Source organism: Chinchilla lanigera, unplaced genomic scaffold (assembly GCF_000276665.1).
Source record: "Chinchilla lanigera isolate Chin_1 unplaced genomic scaffold, ChiLan1.0 scaffold00017, whole genome shotgun sequence".
In the NCBI taxonomy this organism is placed as follows: domain Eukaryota; kingdom Metazoa; phylum Chordata; class Mammalia; order Rodentia; family Chinchillidae; genus Chinchilla; species Chinchilla lanigera.
Genome location: NW_004955418.1, coordinates 23029389 through 23035101, shown reverse-complemented (window position 1 = coordinate 23035101; position 5713 = coordinate 23029389). Strand labels below are relative to the sequence as shown.

The window sequence follows — 5713 nt, the reverse complement described above, 5'->3', positions numbered from 1 at the left end:
GATTTCTTTTTTTTCTGCAGAATTTTTGTATTATTTTATATTGTTTATATCATTAAATGCAAGCCCCAAATCTTTAGCAATTGTCTAAGTTTCTCTTAATTATGTTAGGGAGCACTATGTACTCCATCAATTTCCTCTACTCTCAATGTCATCTTACAGAAGCAGTCTTTTATGGAGACATCCCATCTTCTGCGTCTGATTGTGTTGTTTTCTCAACCCGCACAGTGGCCATCTAGGATTTCCCTTTGTCATCCCTTTGAGGTTCCTTCTGACTTTTACTAAGCTCATTCTCCTGCATCCCCTTTCTTGGCTCTCTCGAATTTTGAATGGAGCAAATCCTCAGGCAGACCTCTGAGAAAGGTACGTGGAGAATAACTGAAATCTTACACATCTGAAAATGTCTTTATTTTACCCTGAAATGAGATTTTATTCTGAAAGGCTCACCTGATCATGTTAGGTCTACTGAGGATAATCTTTGCCTCATCTGACTAACTTAAGGTCAACAGATTAGTAGCCCATATTATATTTGCAAAATCCCTTCACCTTTGTCATATAACACAATACATTCACGGGAGTGGCATTTCATCAGCTTTGCCATGTTATGTTGGTTTAGTAGCAAATTCAAAGTCCCACCCACTCAAGGAGAGAAGCTTTCATAAAGCCTGGAGGTGAGAATCACAGGGCTGTTTTAGACTTGTGATTATAGAACGGGGAAGGCAATCATTAATGATACAACATAGTATCATTATTTAGATCTGAAATACATGATTTCCTAGACTGAGAAAGTCATGGAATGCCAGCATAGTGATGAAACTGTATCCACGCTAGACTTGAAAAACCTATTGGTCACGGGAAGATCTAATAAGTTTCTGGAGAAAGCATCAGAGATAAAACTGAAGATAGTTAAGAAAGATATACTACTAATTGTTATTAGCTCATTGAAAGGATGGGTATATGCCTATATTGCTTGATCGGTTTTTCATGCCTATATCTTGTATCATGAGCCACTACTTTGAAGATGACAATGCGCAATGTACTGAACATTGTTGCACTCCTACAATCTTGTTTTGAAATTTTATACCATTGTTTTTATGGTTTATTTTTCTTTTCTTTAAAAGAAAAAAAGAAAAAAACAAAAACCAAAAAAACCCATGGCGTTGGTTTTCTAAATATTAATACTTCAATCTAGAGGCAGTGAAACATTATGAAGCACAGTGATTTCCACATGTGAATTCTATACTTAAAAACTCATTGTTTCAGACCGTACTTTTAATGATTCCCTCCCTTCTTCCATAGGCAGAATTCTAATTTGGCTCTGTGATTCCCCGTGTCCCACCCCCATATACATTCCTTTATGAAAGCCCTTGTTCTGAGTGTGGATAGAACTTGGAACTTCTAACCAACAAAATGTGGAAAAAGTGATGAAATAGCACTCCCATGATTATATTATGTTGTTATATATCATATTATAAAGGTGAAAGAATTTTGCAGATAGAAAATAGGTCCCTAATCATTTGACTTTCAATTAGTTAATCAAAAGAAATATTATCTGGGTAAGCCTGACCTAGTCAGGTGAGCCTTTCAGCAAAAGGCCTAGAAATAAAATCAATCTGTCTCTGTCTGTCTGTCTCTGTCTGTCTGTCTGTCTGTCTCTGTCTCCCTCTCAAAAGCAAGCTAAGATGGGCTATAAAGGAGCAAGTAAATTTTGCCAGCAAATACATGAACTTAGAGGAAAACCCCGAGTCCATTATGAGAATTCTGTTGTATCCAGCTCCTTGATTCTAACCCTATGAGACCCTGAGCTGGACTCTGGCCATGGACACTGTGGGATAATCGGTGCATGTTGTCTTACATGTCGTGTTTATGGCTGCTTGTTAGGCAGCAGTGTATCTCCTTGCGGACGTTCTTTTTTTCCTCATTCTGTTTCTGAATCTCTCATCATTTAGATTTTGAGTTTCCTTAGCTAGTATGCTATTCTTTTAATCTGTTCTTTAATACTCTACATCTCTGTTTTTCTTTTTTGCTTCCTAGGAAATTTCTTGGGACATTTTTATCTTTCAACTCTTCTAATTCTTTTTCATTTACGCTATTACATATATATTTTTAAAATTCTAGTAGGTTATTTTGTTTTATGAATATTCTTATTTATTATCCTCTTTTTGTTTCATGGTTGTGACATCTTTTTTGTTTTACCTTTCTGAGGGTATTACTGATGTGATTTATGTTTTGTTTTGTTTTTATAATAGTCTTCTCTATGTAGGGTATACATTTGCTCCAAATTGTTTTATCTTCTGCTTTCTTTTGATCCCTTTATCCATCAAATTAAAAGTTCCCTTCAAATGAAAAAGACAAGGATGTCTCTGAGTATGTGTAAGACCATGTGCAAAGATATTGAGACTGGAAGTGGGGAGGTGGCTCATCCCACCATAGTTCTACTGTAGGATGATCTGGCTTGACTGTTGTTTAGCTGTAGAACCTAAAAGACCACTACCTTTAAACCTTTTATTTTGAGTTGGTTCCCCTCTCTATGGAAGGATCTTCTTTCCTCTTGGCTGAGTACAAAAGTCTGTCAACTACTATTTGAAAGCTGAGTAGGTAAAGTCAGCTAAGGTTTTCAGTATTTAATATACATTATTTCCTCTACTTTCTGGATCTTGCTTTCACCCCAACATCTGTCCAGCTAAGAAGCCCTGTGCCTTGTTTCCCCAGAAACTAGATCTCCAATCCTCTGCTAGGATGGGGGGTTTGGGGCAAGGAGAGGAGTGCTGTGGTTGCCTGGGTGCGGGGAGTTGTGAATATCATTGATGGTCCTGGTTTTTGGAACTCTAGCCAATCCTCTTATTTTCACTCAGCTCCATTTACAGAGACATTAGCCTGTGTAGTCTCCAGTACAGAGTTGAGCTTTTCTAAGACTTTTCCCTTTGCTGATTTTGAATTCTATGCTTTCAAGTCTGTTGAGATCTTTTTTTATATAACTGAAGTAACGTATTACCACTTACAGAAATGAGACTACAGTAAAGAGATTCACCACTCTGAGTGATTATTTCCACAAGAGACATGAGAAAGAAGCCATGGGTAGAGCTCGACAGCCCAGAGGAGATGAAGTTGAGTCCAGAAAACTCCGTTCTTCCCAGAGTTATGGTATTTCTTTGCAGTACTTAAGTTGAAAATGAAAGCTGCAAATAGAGGGTAATTCCCCTATTCACCATTCTAGTACACTTATAATACATTTATAAATATCTGCCCCCACAAATAAACAGGCCATAGATCAGAAAGGTGATGATCTGAACATAAAATAATAAAACTGAGAGGTCAGAAGGCACATTCTGGAGACTATATTCAAGTAAATGGAAGAGAATGAAAGTACACTACTAGTAATAAGGTAAAATCTAAAACTCTTATTCAAAGCCTAACAACAATAAAAAAGATATATATGTTTAAATCTTACACAAATGCAAAAATACTCCTTGGAAGGTATAAAGGGCTTTTTTATTTAGTTCAAGAAAAGTTTTCAACTCACAGCATAAATAAGAGAAAATAACATTCTGTTCCAAGATGACTGCTCTGTGACGCGCCTCGCTTGTCACTTCCTTCTAACATATCCCAAGTGCAAAGGGAACCAGGCAGCGACCGTGGCGCAGATTCACTGCAGACTCAGTGGGTCTCTTCATCCTGTGCTTCCTCTGTGTGTAGTGAATCCGGTTCCTTGCTGCTGTTTCCTCTCGCTGTCCAATCCGCCTTCAGCCCTGGCAGCCTGCTGGCCCAAGGGAGAACTGCCACAGGCTTTGTCTGTGGGAACAGTTCCTTTCCACTGGGTAAAGTAGTAAAGAATGCTTCTTGCCAGTCTCTTGTTTGCAGGTATTCCAGAATAATCTCAAATACATGATTAACTGTCAGAACTTCCCAACTGGTCATTTTCACGAAATTTCCAAGGGCAAGCTGGGCATGACCATTCCTGTAATCCAATGCTTGTTCATACGTGAGTCCCTTATGGTGGGATCTACCAGTTGCCCAATTACATAGGCCTTTGACTCATCTAATTCCCGCAGTACGTTAGGGGAGTCTGATGTGAGATAGACCAGGTCTTCTTTTTTTCTGATTTCACCATAGTGCTCTGGTTTGATATGGTCATCCTTCCTGTTGACCCATCCTTTGTCACTGTCATCCCTGCTCTTTTTCTCCATGGCTTGTCATGTCTGTGTAACATCACTGACTCTGCTGATGACATTTCTTAATATCCTTCAGACCATCAAAGAGTCGAAAGTACAACCAGTGATAAGTGGAGGGTGCTATGGACATCTTGCCTCTGAGCACATTTTCTGTCATTCCCATCTGCGTTTGATTCCCGTTGACACTGTTCTAATTTCTTCCTCTTGTGTTCTTCTTTCTGAATGAATCTCCCATTCTTTATTTCATTTGCTTCTTCATCTGTCACTTAGATATCATCCCCATCCCTTCATTTACTCTTGCTTTCTGTGTCTCCTTCTGACACTCCTCACTTAAGTCTTGCTTTCCTTCAGCACCACAAGTCTCAGTACACGCTGGTGACGTCTCAGAGGACATTGTTTGGTGTCTCTGAAATACTCTGAGGAGTGGATGGGAAATGTGGGAAAGCTTGGAAGGCCTTTCCGGAGTGGTCTTGATTCTGCTTTCGCAAGTCTTCCTCTGGAAACGTGAATTCTGTTGTGATCCTTTCACCACTCGTTCATTTACTTTACATGTGCTAGGTTGTCTGGGGTTTTACTTGATCTTCACTTTATTTCCTTCTCCTGTTCTACCTGTCTTTACTGGTTTGTGTTTCCTAAGAATACCTCATTTCCATTTCTGGGGTTTTAGAAGAAAGTAAAAGTAGATGCATGTATTCAATTTGCCATACTTGCCAGTAAGTCTGTTACGTTTTCCTAGAACAAATTTTTGGGGTTTTTAATGAAGAAGATATTTTCGCTACCTACTCTCCTGAAAAACAAACACACCAAAAACTCACCTGTTCTGTCTTTCTTGGGATCTATGTAAGAAAATCCATTCATTTTTCTTTTTCCACCGAAGCTTTAACTCAGGCCAGTAAATTGATTAAACAATTTAGAGAATGGTTCTTTCCTCAAGGGAGATAAAGAATATTTATTTGTCAATAAATATATGGACCCTGAAATAAGTAAATACCTTTTTGTTGATAATTAATTTTTCATGCTCACATAAAGCCAGGAAGTTCCACCTGCAGATAGATTATTTTGAAAGGCAGTTCCTTAGATAGAGCTGAGGTCTCCTTTTTTGTTAGTGATGGCTTGGTTCCCCTTTCGACAGTCTAGTCCATCAGCCCAGAAGAGCTTCTGACAAAGTGATGAAGAATTTACATTCTCTCTCCCTCTCCCCTCCGTATCCTCCTCCTCTCCCTCCCTTCAGGAACGGAACCCAGGCCTTTACAGGCAATCATCCAAGGCCTGGCTTTTTGTTTTCTCTATTTTTATGTTTAGCCCTTCTTTACATAGCAACCATTCATGATAAAACTCAAGCAGGTATATAAATGTGAACAAATGTTCATAGTGTAAGGAATTATCTCCCTGAAAATGTAGCAGTAGGTATTTGGCAAGCTCAAGGTTGAGAACATAATAAAAAATATGATCCCCAGTGCTATTTGAAAACCTGCATCTCTAGAGGCATTTTTGTCATCTGCTGGATTCTCCTGATATTCCTAACCTTGGCAGAAAAGGCCCTG

At 38.7% G+C, this 5713-nt stretch overlaps 1 pseudogene; it reads right to left on the bottom strand.

Annotated features, from left to right (window-relative positions):
- Positions 1-3654: 3654 nt before the first annotated feature.
- LOC102006775 lies at positions 3655-4563 on the bottom strand (annotated as a pseudogene).
- Between the last annotated feature and the right edge of the window lie 1150 nt (positions 4564-5713).